The sequence below is a fragment of the Miniopterus natalensis genome, chromosome 8 (assembly GCF_054644295.1).
Source record: "Miniopterus natalensis isolate mMinNat1 chromosome 8, mMinNat1.hap1, whole genome shotgun sequence".
Taxonomy (NCBI): domain Eukaryota; kingdom Metazoa; phylum Chordata; class Mammalia; order Chiroptera; family Miniopteridae; genus Miniopterus; species Miniopterus natalensis.
The window spans coordinates 57,632,489-57,650,831 of NC_142088.1; positions in this window are offsets into that span (position 1 = coordinate 57,632,489).

Here is an 18,343-nt window from a genome sequence, read left to right on the forward strand (position 1 = left end):
AGAGGCTGTGAAAAGACTGAGGAAATCACCACTCCCAAAAAAGCATGAGAAAAAGAAAGAAATCATTAATATAGCGTTAATTATTCCAAGGCCTGGCATAATGCCAGACGCAAAGTAGCAACTCAACAAATGTCTTTCATGCATTCATGCATCATTCATTCGTTCAACAATGTGGATTATCAGTCCCAGAAATGAATCCCCAGGATCCATGTGAAATGAACCATTTGCTTCAGGGAATGGTGGAGTCCCGCTGCCCTGGATTTTGCTCATGGTTAAATTAACAGGTGTGGTGTGCTCTTCCCAGACAGGACAGTGCCTACTCCACTCCTCTCCTCCCTGACCCTGCAAAGCCTTCTCCAACCAGGAATCGACAGTTATCTGAGTGCGGTAATGAACATACCCACCAGCACAGGGTAAGGGCCTCAAATAGGCTCAAACTTCCCCGGCCATGATTTCTTCTGAGGCTTCGGTGAGCAACATTTGCATGGTCCTGCAGCTTCATTGTTGAGATGAGGCAGAAAATGGACAATTATCTGGATCATTTAGGCAACAATGAACAGTCTCACTTGGACTTGCTTGAGCCTGGTAGGAATCAGGGCCAAAGCACATGAATTCCCCCCATTATCCCATTTTCTCTCCTGAGTGATCAGAATCATTTTCTGAGCACTCTGCTTCTCTCCCTTCAGCCCACTCCTAGAGAGCAGTTTCTGCCAGTCTCTACTGCTGGTAAAAAGTGCAAATTGACGCAATTATCTGGATTGTTCAAGGAAAAAAAGCCTCAGAAATTCTTTTGCCTGAGTGATCCAGGTAATTGCTTCAATTTTCACATCAGCTCCCTGTCTTCAGCAGTCACTAGGTTGGCCATTTAACTTCAGCACTGGGGTCTGCAGGTCCCATGTGGGTTTAATCATTTCTGATTGCCCAGGCCCAGCTCCATTCCTGTAAGCACAAAAAATATCTGGCTCCAGTGAAGATTAAAAACCAAACGAACACATGAAATGTTTTTAAAGATGTTGAAAATCCCTTTAAAACTTGCAAAAATAATCTACTGCCATGGAATGAAAAATCTGGATGTCTTTTAAAGTGTATCTCCTCAGTTCAAGGTGTCCAGATAACCCAGCTCAGTGGGGAAGAGGCAAAGACGACCACCCCCGTGTAACATGACATTAGCTGATCTGACAGACGGAGCCCTTTCTTTTCTAGGAGAACTGACCCATGGACTGAGACTCATTTTACTAGATTAGACCTTTAGTAGTAATGCAGAAAAAATATTCAGAATCTGGACAAATAAGATGGAGAATAACTGAGCCTAAGGAGGGAGAGGAGAGGGGAGGGAAGGGGAGAGAAAATCCAAACTCTTTGTCCCAGAGGTGGGGAGGGGGCACCTGTGAATGAGCACTGGTAATCACAGGTAACGTGTGGGTTCCAGGCACCAAGCACCAGGCCCAGGTGGAAGCTGAGGTGCAGGAGGTAACAGGGCATGGAGGCCCCTGCCCTTCTCAGGGCTGACTCAGTAAAATCCCAATGTAACCTGGATGGAGACCCCCTGCCCTTCTCAGGGCTGACTAAGCACAACCCCAGTGTGACCTGGATGTCAGCTATTCCCCATCTTCCTGCAACTGTGTCTAAGTCCATTCAGGCCCCATTTGGAGACAGAATTCAACATTGGTAAAAATAAAAATAAAAATCTACTCCCAGGAAATCATTAAGAAGTAATGCAAACTTTACTAAAAATGTACCAGGAATCATAAATCAGGGATTTCTATTACACAGCCCACAGTGGACTATTTAAAAATCACAAATTAGCCCAGCCGGGCGTAGCTCAGTGGTTGAGAGTCGACCTAGGATCCAGGCGATCAGGGTTCAATTCCAGGTCAGGGCACATGCCCGGGTTGTGGGCCGCAGCCGATCAATGACTCATCATTGATGTTTCTATCTCTCTCTCCCTCTCCCTTCCTCTGTCTGAAATCAATAAAGATATGTTTAAAAAAAAAAAAATCATGAATTAAAATAGACTTCATGTCTTCAAAGTCCCATATCCATTCTGCAGCCACAGAGGGTCCCTTTCCCTCCTGACATCCCCCCCACTCCTCTCTCCGTGTCCTGACTGCCCCACACTCTTCCTCCCTGGTGCAGCCCAGTGCATGGTGTCCCAGCTCTTTCCCAGGCTCATAGCCCCGTCCTCATGGCTGTGCTCAGCAAAACACAGGGGCTCCTCTAGGAAGCAGCCCCATCCTCCTCACACACTGTGGGAAAGAAGTGTAAAGAGAAACACATTTTCTATTACCCACAGGAGAAATATAGCTGCATCCTCAGCAAATCAATTCCTTATAAATATGTTAAATAAAGACACTGAGACTTCCAAGGTTGATGTGGTTTCCTACCGCTCTTTTACTTTTCAAAGCCGCCACTGAGATGGGGTTTTCTTCTACACAAGTCAAAGAAAAGTACCCAAAGCCTAGAAGCCTTTTTTCCCTCCAACAATTGTTCAAGTTATCACTTGCTGTTTAACAGATTACCTCAGCACCTAGTGGCTTAAAGCAACATTGTTATCTCACGGCGGGCCAGGACCCCAGGCCCTGCGCAGCGGATCCTGTAGCCCAGGCTCTCTCTCACGCAGCCAGTGTTGCAGCCATCTCAGGGCTCTGCTGGGGAAGGATCCGCTTTCAAGCTCGCCCATGTCGTTGTTGGCAGGATTCCATCTCCCACTGGCTGTTGGCAGAGGCTACCCCGTGTTCCTTGTCACATGGGCCTCGCAAGAACAGTAGGCATCATTAGAACAAAAGAGAGAGAAAAAACAAATCGGAAGTCACAGTCTTTTATAGCTTAATCTCATCTGACCAGTTTCGCTATACTCCATTGATTCGAAGCAAGTCGCTAGGTCTGACACACATTCAGAAGGGTGGGATTACACTTAGGTGTGACTATCAGGAGGCAAGGATCACTGGAGGCCACCTTAGAAAGCTGTTGTCACTTACTAATCGCTTACGCTGCAATAGGGCAGAGAGTAGAATCAAAAAGTACAACTTTGGAAACAGACCCCTCTCTCAAAGAGTCTCACTGGGAGATAAGACATACAGAGATTATAAGAGAAATAACAGTCATGCTAAGCAAAAAACAAAACAAAAACCTAAGACAGCAATCATCAAAGGAAAAAAAGGGGCATATTAAACTTCACAGAAATATAAAATTCTATACATTAAAAATCATACACAATAATAAAACAATCAGCTAAGGAAGGTTTTTGCAACATATATAGTAGAGTAGACATCTTTAATAAAGAATTCTTACAAATCAATATGACAGCTATAAATACACAGGAGAAAAACCAGCCAAGGCATAAAAACTCAATACACAAAAGAATTACAAATCACCTTAAATGCACAAAAAACTCTTCAGCCTGACTCATAACCAAAGAAATACCTATTAAATTGGCAAAGATTACAAAGGATAATAACACCCAATATTGTAATGTATACTGGAGAGGCAGCCCTCTCTTATCCTCCTGACGGTAGGGTACATTTGTATAATTTTCCTGGGAGGGCAACATAAATCAAACCCTGAAAAAGGTACCGGTACAGACATCCTGCTGAAAGTGACAGAGGTACCAGGCTGCAAGCACTTGTATCTTACTTGGGGGGAAAGTGCAATGTTGTATGGAGACATCTGGGGACCAAACTTGGAAAAGTGGCTTTATGTCAAATCATTGAGAGTCTTGGACAACAGGTCACAGTGTCTGGGTGACATTCCACTGACCGTGGGAAGTCACTGGAAGATTTTAAGTAAATGAGTAATCAGATAAAGAAGAGTTCCCGGCCCAGTTAGAAACACCAATGAGCTATGAACCTAGGGACAGAATTGAAGGATCCACAACTCTCTCCATGGGACCTTCGACCCTCCCATGCTGGCTTCACTGTCCAGCAGAGCCAAACAGATGGCCCTTCTTACTGACGAAAGATATGGATGCATAGCTCAGCCTTTTGGGCTCCTTTGATCTTTGAGGTCCACTGGCATATGAATCAGATATCACCTCCCACGGGGCATAGAATGGGACATACCATGAACAGCAGCAATGGGATACATAATTCAGGGTTACTTAGGATTCTTTGGGTTGCAAGCAACAGAAATCTACTTGAGCTAGCTCAAGCCAAAGCAGAAGGGAAGTTAATATAATTCTCAAGGAAATAAGTCTGGACTGCAGCTGGGCTCAGAAATAAACTGGAATTGGGGACTTGAACATTGTAAAATTTTGAACATTGTAAAATTTCTCTTTGTCTTGTCTTTGCTCCTTTCTGGGCACATGCTTTCTTCTTTTTCTCTCTGCATATTGTGTTCCTTGTTTTGTCCATACTACATCATAGAATACTCAGCTCCACCAGCTCAAAATGTATGTGTCCAACAATGTGGAGAATTATGAAAGCTCTGTCTCAGCCTGATTTCAGTTTCTGGGGAAGGACTGATGAGCTCAGCGCAGGTCAGGTGCCTCTGTTGTACAAATTGGCTCTGACCAATGACAACATCATGTTCAGCCATCATGGCTGTCAGACTTAATTTCTCAGCTGAGTGGATTCAGGTGGTGGAGGGTGGGCAGGCAGATCCCGGGATAGGGAAAGCACTGGCAAAACAACCATGGTGTTGATATTAATGAAGCTTGGGGAGTAAGGGAGGCCATGAGAGAGACCTCTTCCTTTCCTCTGTGGAATTAGTCCCCAAATGGATCCTGATGCAGCAGTATTCAATACTGTGTGCCCTCCATAATATTATTCATTTCAGATTCTACCAAAGTCAAATGCCCCCTCTTTCTGCTCCTTCCTTCCAGCTTCTCCCCCAATGACACAACACACACACACACACACACACGCACACACACACGCATTACCTAATGACAGTAAAATCCAGATCTAGCAGAGCCCTGATATGGCGGTTGGTCAGCCTGCCACCAACAGCTTCTGCTTTGGGAAGCCAACTGATACATTTGGCCCAGCTGGCTACTGGTGGTTTAAGACTCCAAAGGTGGCTTTATGTTTTCCTTAAATGACCCTTTTCCTTTTCAGAGGAGAAAGAGCAATCGAATTGCAAGGAATTAACTGGATAAGACTCTCTAAACTAACTCAGAAAAGAGATGAGTTTGTTATAGTACTTGAGGAGCCCAACCCTGCTGGCACTAGTGAAGCTTCCCGGCTCTGCTAGTGTGAGCAGGGCTACAGCTAAACACATTTGGCAAATGATTCTCCAGCCCTGTTTGAGGGACTCCTTACTCCTACATTGCACATATGGGCAACATCTAGCCTTTTAATTCTAATAAATGAAAGCTAACAGTTTGTGTTTCTTTGTCCGCTTTTACTGGCATTCATCTGGCTATACTAGCACCAGCCTCAAAACTTAAATCCCAGGGTCCACTTCTCTCTTTTTAACCCATACTATAAGCATTCGGTGCATATACACACACATATACATATATATGATATGCAAACATGTATATATTGCATGTCACATATACAGGGTGTCCAAAAAAATGTATGCACACTTAAACAGCTAATAGCTCAATTGACATTGCTTTCTTTTCAGATTTAACTCATCGGAATTAACGATCATTCAAAGTGTGTACACATTTTGGGGGGACACCCTGTATATGATATATATATGATAGACATCTTAGTTCTAGTGTTTTGAAAAGTTGATTCATTTATTTCACAGCTCTATATAAAATGCCTACTAAGTGCCAGACACTGTTCTAGGTGCTGAGGATATAACAGTGGCAAGATAGACATGGTATAAGCCCTGTGTCCTGGAGGAGGTAGACAATAAACAAATAAGTATATGACACGGTATGTCACACAGCAATAAGCGAAATGAAGGAAAGTAAAAAACGGTAAAAGGGATAGTGGATACTATTCTAGTTCAGGTGGCCAGGAATTAAAAGAAATTTGGAAAAAATAAATAAAAATAAAAGAAATTTGGAGATATGGTTTAATCCTTAAGCTCTAACAGAAGAAGAAATGTAGGAAAACACACACACATACTGTACACACACATATTAAAAATTACAGAGAAAGAAAGAACTGAAGGAAGAAATGGAGAAAGGATATTAGTTAGCTATTGCTCTATAACAAACCTCTCCAAAATGTAGTGGCCCAAAACAACAACCGTTTACTATTTCTCACCAGTGTATGGGTGACTGGGCAGTTCTGCCGCATGAGCCAGGCTCACTGGGCTCTCCCACATTTCAGGGGATCAGCTGGTTGACTCCTGATTCTAAGAAGGCCTTGGCTGTTGTGTCACTCCAGGGGCTAGCCCAGGCATACTCTCGGGGCAAGGTCGAGGTGTGAAAGTGAGCAAGCCCAACTGTGCACGCGATTAAGTGAAAATGTGCATGTATTTTTCTTTTTAATTATTGAATTTATTGGGGTGACATCGGTTAATAAAATTATATAGGTTTCAGGCGTACAATTCTATAACACATCATCTCAATATTGTCCTGTGTGCTCACCACCCCGAGTCAAGTTTCCTTCCGTCACCACTTACCTCCTCCCCCTCCTACCTCCCCCTCTGTTGTCTATGGGTTTGTTCCTTTGTTTCTTTGTTTTGGCTTAATCCCTGCACCTTTTTCACTCAGCCCCCTTATTCCCTACCCCCCCCCCCCAGCTGCCAAGAGGAGAGTTCTCGTCAGAATTGGACCCTTTTGGCACCTCGATCTTGGACTTTCCAGTGTCCAGAACTCTGAGAAATGCATTTCTGTTGCTTAAACCTCCCAGTCTGTGGTATTTTGTTGTGGAAGCCCTAGCTAAGGCAGGTGTGGGCATGTGGGGCCATTTACAACCACGAAAAGGGAGGGAAGGAGGGAGGCAGGAAGCTGGAAGGAAGGGGGAAAGGAAGAGAGAGAGATATCTATTTGTTAAAAATGCTTATAGTTGAAAAAAATGAATAAAAACTGCACACTCCCTCATCTGAAAGTGGGCTGTGTGATTTGTGAGTATCTGCAGTGTCCCTCTGTGAGCAGAAGGCAGTCAGAGTATAGAGGATGGGACCTGGGGATACAGAGAGACTGGGACCCGCTCGCTTTATTCCAAGAACAAAGAGAAATGGTTTGGGCATTTTCCACATGTTTTGGGCTTGCCACGAAACAAATTGTTGTGTGAGGGGCTCTGGTTCTGCCTGAAGGACTCTCAGGTGGCCTACTCCCCGTCTTCGAATGGCAGGCCAGCTTTAGGAAGAGATTTAAAAAACAAAAGCTATCTTCCTAAACTCAGACTTGTGGTTCGTTTCCTTCCTCTCACCTCCTTTTAGGCCAGACATGTCTTCAATAGATACTAACATCTGTCACCAGCAGGCAGAGCATGAGCTTTCAGGTAGGATGTATTCCTTTTATTGCCCACAGTCTCCTCACTAAGTCTAAAACATCTTTCCCGTATCCTTTCTTTTGTGTGTCCTTAACAGCATTCTAGATCAAGCCATTATGACATCACCCCCAAGTTACTGCAATAGCTTAACTGCTCACTCTGCCCCTAAGTACTCTGATATCATATTTATCCTTCCAAAAGCCACTATAAAACTTAATTCCATTTTTATTATTCCATAGATTATAACCAGTGTGGTAAGGCAACGAACAGAAATGGGAGGTACAGCTGCACAAAAGAAGTAGAAGCAAAATTAGACATAATTGCAGGAAAGGTGATTACCATCCCCCTAAATCACAACAGCTAAAAAGCTAATAGACTTAATATGACAGTTCAATAAAGGGGCCAGATAAAAAATAAATAGATGAAATCACCTGTTTTTCTGTCCATCAGGAACATTCATCTTCATAAGGGAGATGAAATGCCATGAACAGGAGCTCAGGTTTTCATGGAGAGGTGGAGAGAAATGGACACTTTCTTTAAATGGACAGTAAAAAGAGTAAGGTTCCGGGGGCTGGAGCTGGACTGCAATGGGTTTAAATCCTAACTCCACTTTTTCATTCTTGAGTGATTTGGCGCAAGCTACTAACCTCTCTGTGCCTGAATTTTCTCATTTGCAAAATAGGGATGATAATTGTACCACCTCAGGGGTATAGGTGGATTAGTGAGATAATACACAGAAAGTGTTAGAGCAGTGCGCTGCATAGGATAAGCACTGTAGAAGGGTTTGCTATTATTATTTTTATATTTTATTATTATTAACTCTCAGTCACACTTGGTTACCTGCCCTGAAATTTTGCTTTGAGCCCTGAGTCTCACAAATTCTTCCATGAAGCCCTGGCTGGATTGCTCAGTTGGTTCGAGTATCGTCTCGATAAGCCAAGGTTGTATTAAAGGCACAGACAAGTACCAACCAATGAAACCGTAATTATGTGGAAAAACAAATAGATGTTTCTTTCTCTCCCCCCTCTTCTCTCTCTCTAAAATCATTAAAATAAATTTTTTAAAAACTTTTTCCATGAAAACAATTCCATTATCTCCGACCTTCCACTCTTTGATTAATACAGTCGTTTGGTGTAAGTCCAAGACCCAAGCACTGTGCTGTCTCTTCCATTATTATTGACCCCTCCTTAGCTAAAGGCATTTTCTCCAAAAGCAATCAAAGTCTGCAGAGAAGACAACTCGACATCCAGCAAGGACAACATTTTTACTCTCTTAAATTCTAAAAATGTTTAGCTCCTTGGAACTGGTCTCTAGCACCTTCATTTAGAAGAAGATCTTTGCTTTACACTTACATTACTAACATTTCTACTTGCAGGTAATTCTAGGACCAAAAGAACTGCCTCTTAAAAGCAGCTTATAAATAACAAAAGCTGTTTGTTTTTATGGTCTTAATTATCAAGGTTTCAAAAATATTAGGATTCAGGTCTCAGCTTGGGCATGCCAGATACAAATGTCCAACATACCTTCATATTCCAAAGGTTTTAAGATAATGTAATGGATGTTTTGCCACTGGAATCTGAAGATGATAAGGGACTGAAAGTATCTGCTACCTGGAGGCAGCAGAGCAGGCCGCAGGGATTCCGGGCTAAAGATGAGTGAGACAGATTACCCAGTGTCACCTTACTCTTTTTGTTTATTTCCCCTTTGATACCCTGAGCTTTCAAGAACCCTTTAAAAAGTCTTCTAGCTTGTTCTTAGCTGTGCTAAATGGAATGAAGGGAAGAGTTGTATGTTGTATGTGCTCATACTTGGTCTGACCCCTCGGATATAAAGCAGAGATTCCCGAGGTCAGCCTGTAGGCGATAGGAGCAATTAGTGAGAGATCCCCAGGAGAGGCGTGAATCTCAGAGCAGGAATGAAAGCTTTGAGGTCCAGCCAGCACTCCTCACTTGGTGATTCCTCCCCCATCGCCAACCTTGGAGAATCTGGGCTAGATTTTATTAAGCTAGCCATCTGGTTCTTTTCAATATAAACCCAAATAGCATTAATACAAAGAAGGATGTTATATCATGTTTCAGTGCCACAAGGAGTTAGAGGCAAGTGTTACAAGAATTCAAAGGAAAGAGAAGCCATTTTTAGCTGTCAAAAAGCCAAGCAAGACTTCCTAGGTGACATTTGAGAAAAAAATAGTGGCTTAAACGAGGATTTATAGTCTTTGTAAGAAGGTAATCCAGGACTGATATGGCAGCTCCAGGAGGTGACGAAAGACCCAGTAATCAAAGCGAAATGGTTTTCTATGTTTCTACTCTGCTATTCTCACTGTGTGGCCTCTGTTTTCAAGATTGCCTCATTGTCCAAGATGACTGCTAGCACACCAGCTATCAAGACCGTGTTCTAGGCAACAGAAAAGGCAAATGATTACAGTCCTGACTACACAGTTTTCTTTATGTAACTTTAAGATGCAGACAACACAACTCATTCACACAACTGCACCTTGATGCTATAGTTTTTTAGCATTTCTGCCCAAAATAACATTAGGATTCTGTGCCTGAGAAAGAAGAGGAAAAGGGATATTAAATCTCTAAATTCCTGGCACAGGGATTTAGTAAGTTTCTAAGCAAAGTAATATCAATTAAAATGCCCCAAAGAAAACCACCTGATCAGTGTGGTATAAAGTGGATTGGACCAGAGTTCCACTTCTGAGATGGTAGATGAGGAGCTCTGTAGTCCATTCCCCAGTAAAACATACAAAGTTGATGAAAGTACTTTAAAAACAAGCATTCGAAGTCTCTGGAAATTTTCTTAAGGGCATACACAGATGAAGAAACATTTACTGAAAGAAACCTATTAAACTTGATAAGAACAGCAAGCATCTGTGGCATTCGAGCCACGACCCACTTCCTCCCTCTCCCTATCTCATCTCGGCTTGATGGAAGCTCCACTCCAGGCAGGAGTGGTCAAGAAGACAGGGCTTCCTCTCCCCTCACCTCCCAATCAATGGTTACTATATCTCTCTAAGGGAGGCAGGCCACCAGCATTTCTCATCCCCTCCATATCTAAGTTAAAGAGGCTAAATTTCTTTCATCCAGCCTAACCCATAGAATAGAGGTTACATCCCAGGCATGACAAACCAAGAACACTGAGGCCCATTTACCCTCATCCAAGCTTGCTCATTTGTAAGGTAGAAGCAAACCAAGAAGACCAGAGGTTACCGCACCAACCCAGGCTCAGAGATTTTGCCCAAGGAGAGAGGCAGTTTATAAGAAAAGAGATCTCCAAAATTCTCTGTCTCTCTGTTTTAAAGAAGCCAACTTTATTTGAAACAGACCGTGTAATAGTTCAAGCCTAAGATGTTCTAGAAAACAAGAGCCCCTTTTAATTAAGAGCAATAAACTAAACCATAGGTTACCTAGTTCACCAGAAAGGACTGAGGAAAGGGACTATTAAAAAGAGCACTTCTTGGGTCAGAACAAACCTTAAAGCTTAAAGACTGGCTAAAAAACTAACCCTGGAAGGATCCTGGGTATCTGGGAGACTAGGAAGCACCAAAAATCTATTTCCCAGCCAGGACATCAATTGCACTGGCAGACTCTGTCTGAAGGTCTGCAATTCCAGGGGAAGGCTTGCATGGTAAATTACAGTTAATTTCAGTCAACTTTTTCTCTTAGCACAGTAGCAGCTATCTATTGGTGAGCTTGGATACCACCAAGCTGACAACATACATTGTGAAAGTTCAGAATGAGAAGAGAAAGTAAAGGGTAGAAAGAATATCTAAAGAAATAATGGCTGAAAATTCCCAAATTAGATAAAAGATATGAATATAAACATTCAAGAAGCTCAATGAACTCCATGTAGGATGAAGTGAAAGTGACTCACACTAAGACACATTGTAATCAAAGACAAAGACAAAGAGAGTTTTGAAGCAGCAGGAGAGAAATGATTTGTCACATATAAGGGATTCTCCATAAGAGTACCAACAGATTTCTCAATAAAAACTTTGAAGGTCAGAAAGCAGTATGTGGATTTATTCAAGAAAAAAACCCAACAAGGAATCCTATATCCAGTAAAACTGTCCTTCAAAGAGTGAGATAGGAATTAAGTTATTTCCAGATCAGCAAAATCTGTTGGAGTTCATTGCCAATAGATCTGCCTTGCTAGAAATTCTAAAGGCAGTCCTGTAAGTTTCAGTAAAAGGATATTATTAGATGGCAACTTGAAGCTATATGAAAAAATTAAGATCTCAGTAAAAGTAAATACATGGATAATTATAAAAGCTAGCATTATTGTAACAATGGTGTGTAACTCCACTTTTTGTTTTCCGCATGATTTAAGAGACATTTTTTAAAACAATTATTAGTCTAGGATTTAGTATTATAACTTTGGTTTGTAACTCCATGTTTTGTTTTCCAGATAAATCATGAGACTAATGCATTTTTTAAAATTATTATTTTATGTTTTGAACACACGATGTATAAAGATGTAACTTTTTAACATCAACAACTGAAAGGGGTGAGGGCATAGCTGCTAAAGGAGCAGAGATTTTGTATGTTATTGAAGCTAAGCTGGTGTAAATTCAATTTAGAGTGTTATAATTTTGTGATGTTAAATATAATCCTCATAGTAACCACACAAAAAATAGCTAAAGAATATACACAAAAGGAAATGAGGAAAGAATTTAAATGTTTTACTATGAAAAATAACTAGTCACAAAAGAAGGCAGTAATGCAGGAAATGTAGAACAAAAAAGTTATACGGCAAATAGAAAACAAATAGCAAAATGATATCGATAAGTTCCTCTTTATCAGAAATTACTTTAAATGTGAATGGATTAAACTCTCCAATCAAGACAGACATTAAAGAATGTATAAAAAATATTATCCAACTATATGCTGTCCACAAGAAACTTACTTTGGGTCCAAAGACAATAGATTGGGAGTGAAATGGTGGAAAAGGATATTCCATGCAACTAATAATCAAGAGAGTGGTGTAGCTTTATAAATATTGGAAAATATATATATACTTTAAATCAGAGGAGGTTACAACAGACAAACAAAAATATTTTACAAGGTGGGACAGAAGTAGTTTTAAAACTCTGTGAAACAGAGTTTATTCTTGTACTATTATTATTTATTATTTATTGTATTATTTTCCTTATGAACAATTGTAAACCTACTTTTGCCCCACCCTGTTTATAATAAAAGGTTCAATACAGTTCAATATAGCAGTAATTTTTACTGTTTATAAAAATTATAAACAGTTATGTACATAATAACAGACCAGCAAAATATATGAAACAAAAATTGACAGAATTAAGGAAAGAAATAAACAGCTTTCTAATAATAATTTGAGACTTTAATACCCTTCTCTCAGCAATGAAGGATATAACAACTAGACAGAAGATAAGTAAGGCTATAGAGGACTTTAACAGCACAGCAAACCAACTAAACCTAAGGGACATATATAGAACACTCTACCCAACAACAACAGCATACACATTTTTCTCAGGTGCACATAGAACATTTTCTAAGGTCGACCACATGTTAGGCCACAAATTAAGTCCCAATAGATTTTTTAAAATAGATATCATACAAAGTATCTTCTCTGAACACAAAGAGATAATGTTAGAAATCTAATGGAAGAAAACTAGAAAATTCATAAATTTGTTGAAATTAAACAAGTGAATCAAAAAAGATACCACAGGGGAAATTAGAAAATACTTTGACACAAATGAAATTGAAGACACAGCATACCAAAACTTATGGGATGCAGCTAAAGCAGTGGTTACAGGTAAATTTACACCTGTAAAAGCCTATATTAAAAAAAAATAAAGATCTTAAATCAACAGCCGAACCTTCCACCTTAAGACACTTTAAGATAAAAGAAGAGAAATTAAACTCAAAGCTAGCAGGAGAAAGGAAATAAGGATTAGAACAGATAGAAACAAAGAGAGAACAAATCACAAAAGTCAACAAGAATTGACAAAATTTTTAGCTAGACTGCCCAAGAAAAATAAAGAGGCTCAAGTTACTAAAATCAGACATGAATTAGGGGACATTACTACTGACCTTACAGAAGTAAAAAGGGTATAAGGAAATAACTATGAATAACTAAATATCAATACATTAGATAAGTTAAATGAAATGGACAAATTCCTATACAAACACACTACACTGACCCAAGAAGAAATTTTTAAAAATCTGTGGTATATCCACACAACAGACTGTTATTCAGCAACTATAAAAATGGAGTGAATTTATTTTATATTTTTAATTATAAGAAATTAATTTAGTGATGAATGCACATGGATAGACCCTGAATACATTGTGTTAAGCAAAGCAAACCAGTCACAAAGGACCACATGACCTATGATTTCATTTCTATCAAATGCTCAGAATATTGGGACAGAAAGTGGGTTAGTGGTTGCCTAGGGCTGGGAAGAGAATGGCAGATTTGGGGGAGTGAAGGCTAAGGGGTAGGAGGTTTCTTTTTGGAATAATAAAAATACTCTAAAATTGATTGTCATGATGGTTGCACAACTTTATGAATATATTAAAAGCCATAAACTGTATATTTTTAACAGATAAAATGTATATAGTATGTGAATTATATTTCAATAGAGCTATTTCTTTAAAAAAAAAAAAAAAAGAAAAAGAAGAAGAAGAAGATGGGCCTAGCCAGGCATGGCTCAGCAGTTGAGCATCGACCTAGGATCCAGGAGATCGAGGTTCAATTCCTGATCAGGGTACATGCCCGGGTTGCAGGAGGCAGTTGATCAGTGACGACCCTCTCATCATTGATGTTTCTATCTCTCTCTCTCCTTCTCCCTTCCTCTCTCTGAAATCAATAAAGATATACTTTAAAAAAAAAAAAAAAGATGGGATAGGGAGAATCTGAAGGTGGGGAGGCTATTGCCATGGTCCAGATAAGAGACTGAAGACCCCAGCTGGAGGGAAGAATGAGAATGGAAATCTAGAGGAAAGAACAAATGCTGGTCCTGGGGTAATAGAAGATGAACCACACTGCATACTAGTGATAGCAGGATTTTAAAGGTCAAAAAAGTACAAGAAGCTTGAAAACTGCTTCCAAAAAAGTCTTGTTGGAAATACAAGAAAATGTTAAGGATCCACACACACAAAAACAACAACAAAAAACAACAACCATGTATTTAAAATAATTCACTGCATGGCAAATGGCAATACTAGAAGGGAGCTGGGGAAAGTGGGGAAGGTGGTGCATTATGAAGAAAAGGAAAAGATGGCCTTGGTGACAAACACAGAAAGATCACCCGCTGAGGTGCATGTTCATTAATTCATTCAGCAAATATTGATTGAGCATCCGCCATGATCCATGCTCTATGGATATAACAGACTTAAGACCCCGTCCTCATGAAACTCCCAGTCCAGTAGGGGAGCAGATAGCAGGGTGTAAATGACAGCGTATAGTGATGAGTGCTCTGGAGAAAATAAAGCCGGTTAAGAAAATAAATCCAAGTGATGGTATAAATGAAGCAGATGACTCTGAGGAGGTGGCACTTGAGGATTTGAGACTTGAATGACGGAAAGGTGTGAGCCCTGTGGCTATGGGGAGGGAGGACACCTCCGGCACAGAGGCTGTTTGAGACAGGAATGGCCTGGGGAGTTTGAGGAACAGCAAAGCCAGTGGCTGGAGCGCAGTAAGCTAGGCGCAGAGCCACAGCTGGCTGAGAGCCGCGGGAGATGGAATTGAAGGGTCAGCAGGGGCCGCGTCACGCCTTAGGGTCACGGGCCACGGTAACAAGTATTCAGTAGGAGTGTTGCGTATTTTAAATGTAATGGGAAGCCAAGGGAGCTTTTAAACAAGGGGAGCAAAGTGATCTGATTTGCATTAGAGAAAGATGTGTGAAAAATGAGGGGTATTAGGTAAATGTGGAAGCAGGGCGTTATGGGTTGAACTGTGTCCCCCCCAAAAGATATGTAGAAGTCTTAACCCCCAATACTAGGGTCTGTGATTTTATTTGAAAATATAATGAATTTATGATGAGGTCACTGGTGTCCTTAGGAAAAAAAATCTGTACACAGACACACAGGGAGAGTGCTCTGTGAAGACACAGGGACACCAGAGGGATGACGGCCACGTGAAGATGGAGACAGAGGCTGGTATTGCGCTGCCGATCCACAGCCCACACTGGAGTTACCAGACGCTGGAACCGGCAAAGAAGCATCTTCCCCTAGAGCTCTCAGAAGGAGCATGGCTAAGACCTTAATTCTGGACTTTCGGCCTCCAGAGCGGTGGGAGTGTACACCTGTGTTGTTTAAGCCACCAGTTTGTGGTGCTTTATTACAAACGAATACACTGGAAACCAATTAGGTGGTTATTGCAGAGGTCTGAACGAAGCAGGGCCTTGCACGGGGGCTTGTGAGAGAGGATCTGATTCCTGCTATATTTTGAAAGCTGAGCTGACAGGAATTTGCTGATACATTGGGTTACGAAAGAGAGGAATTACTTGGCTGGAAACAGTTGAGGAGCGCTTTTCTAGGCCCCCCCAGACCAGTAAGTGTTTAAAGTCTGGATCTCAAAGGGAACAAATCAATCAGTGGAGTTTCTCGGTGGTTATGGGAACTCGGGGATAGACCCAAGAGTAAATAGGATGGGGCAGCCGAGGTCACAGTGCTTTGCCTCTGTTCCTGTGAAGCAGCCCGAAGAAACTGGTCAGGCTGGACGGCATTTAGACCAAATTGATGAACTAGCCTCAGATACATCACTGAGTCTTGAAGACGTTCAGGAGTTCCACTGGAAAACATTTGATTAGGGAGTAAGTGAGGGTGTGTGAGAGGCCTCTTGGGGGTGCAGGGATTCCAGACAGTGAGAGTCACCTGCACGAGCACCAGGGCAACCTGCCTCATTTTACTCACCCAAAGGCCACCCTGGTCACAATGGGAATGTTTAATTCCAAGGTGCTCCAGGCACATCCTGCTTCTCTGTAGCAGAAGAGACATGCAAGGCCAACACCATGCACCCAGACCCAGTAATTTCCCCTGGGAGGCCTGAGAAAGTAATAGATTTTTGGTGTGCATTCAGGGATGGTGGTAGTGGTGTGGGTGTGGAGAGGCTCTTGGGAGGGAGGACTAGGCAGCGCTTTTTGATTGTTGGGTACTTTCTATACACCAACATTATGTGACCCATTTTACAAACATGATCTAATCTAGCCCACCACAGGACGGTGGGCAGGAGAGATTTGCATAAGGAATGAGGTCCCAACAAGAAGGGTAGTATTGTCCCCATTTAACAGATGAGGAAGCTGAGGCTCAGAGATGTTCAGGAACGTGTCCAAGACTGCACAGTAGCAGCACTGGACTTCAAACTCAGGACTATTTGGCTGAAAGCCTTGGATCTTCCCATTATATCGAATGACATGATCTTTCTTGCTACTCAGAGTGCAGTCCATGGACCAGCAGCATCAGCATCAGCATCAACTGGGAGGTTGTTCATAATGCAGACTCTCAGGCCCCAACCAGACCTACTAAGCCAGAACCTGCACTTTAACATGGTGCCCAGATGAGTCAATTGCACGTAGAGTATGAGAAGCACCACTCTACTTAGCCTTTAAAAGGCCTTTGATAAGGTGCCACTCAAGAGTCCAACTGCCTTGCTTTAAAGATTAGGAAACTGAGGGTCAGAAAGGATAAGTTCCCCAGTGTTCCTGACTCGATGCTTCTAACAGTGTGGAACCATCCCTGAGGACCCTGGCCAGCATGCTGTTGTGGCCAGAAAAGGCAGTTACATGATGGGAGCGGTCATGGAACTGCCTTTTCTGATGGTCCAAGAACATCGCTGAAATTAAAGGGAAAACACTGTCCCACCTGTTACACAAGGACAACAAAGGGGCAGCTGCAGCATCCCAGTCCCTCACTTGGAACTGGTCTAGGCTCCCCTGTAAGAGTTACATTGACTCCTAAGGGCAGGGGTGTTCTCACTTCTTTCTTTGCATCTTAAGTGCCTGCATATATGCTGTGCATACAATAGGTGCTCAATCCATGTTTGTTCATGTCACTGATGCTAGTGGGTGGGAGATTTGCACAAAGAATGAGGTTCCAACAAGACACGGTGAGCCGAAAACAGTGCCTGCATCTTTGCCTGGGGGCAGCTCCCCCAGTCTTCACTCTCCCATTCGCCTTCCTTCAATATTTATTACAAAGTATTAGACTGCTTCAGCAACTCTTGGGCTTTTCCAAATTCTTTAACAGGAGTGTTAGTAAGTGTGCCAGTACTTTACTCTCTTGCATTGACCCCATTTTCTCTTCAATACCATTATTACTGCCGAAACTGCCAAAGCACTTTGGCTCTGAGCTCTAATGGACATTGGGCAGCTGAACCCTAGAGGATCAGCAAAAATTCTTCCTGGACACAGCTGGACACCAGTGTCCAGCCCTCCCCATCCCCTGACCCCCCAGGCTCTGCTTCCACTTGCTGCTGGCACTTACCAGCTGCCTCTTTGCAAACTCTGCCCACCTCCAGACAATAAACAGCATGACCAGCAGCCAATGAGCTACCCAGGAGGAGCTTCCACTCAGGTGAGGTCCTTGTGGAGTGAAAACCAGACCAAGATGCCCAAGGAGATGAAGAAGCCAAGAAGACCTAAAGGTCTGAAGAGCCACAGGCCCAGCCACCCTCTTCTCTGATTGAGTCAAGAATGTCCCCAAGCTCTACCTCTGGCTGTAGGCATGTGATGGCCAGCGCATTCATGAAGAGGGAGCCATGACGAGAGGGTCTTTGTCCTCTGTCTGTCTGTCCAGCCCCGTTCCTTATTGCTGCTCTTGTTCGCTGTCTCTAGAATGTCTGACTCCTGACTCCAGCTGCCAGCTGGAACCCTTGGTTTCTTTCTGTTGCCTCTTTCCTAATCTCAGACTCTGGACTCAGTTCCTTGTGCTTATAGAGCTTCTCCATCATTGTCTAAGTTTCTGGACTTTCCTACAGCAACCCCTGTTACTCGGGCCATCAGTTGTCCCCCTTGCCAACTAACTGCG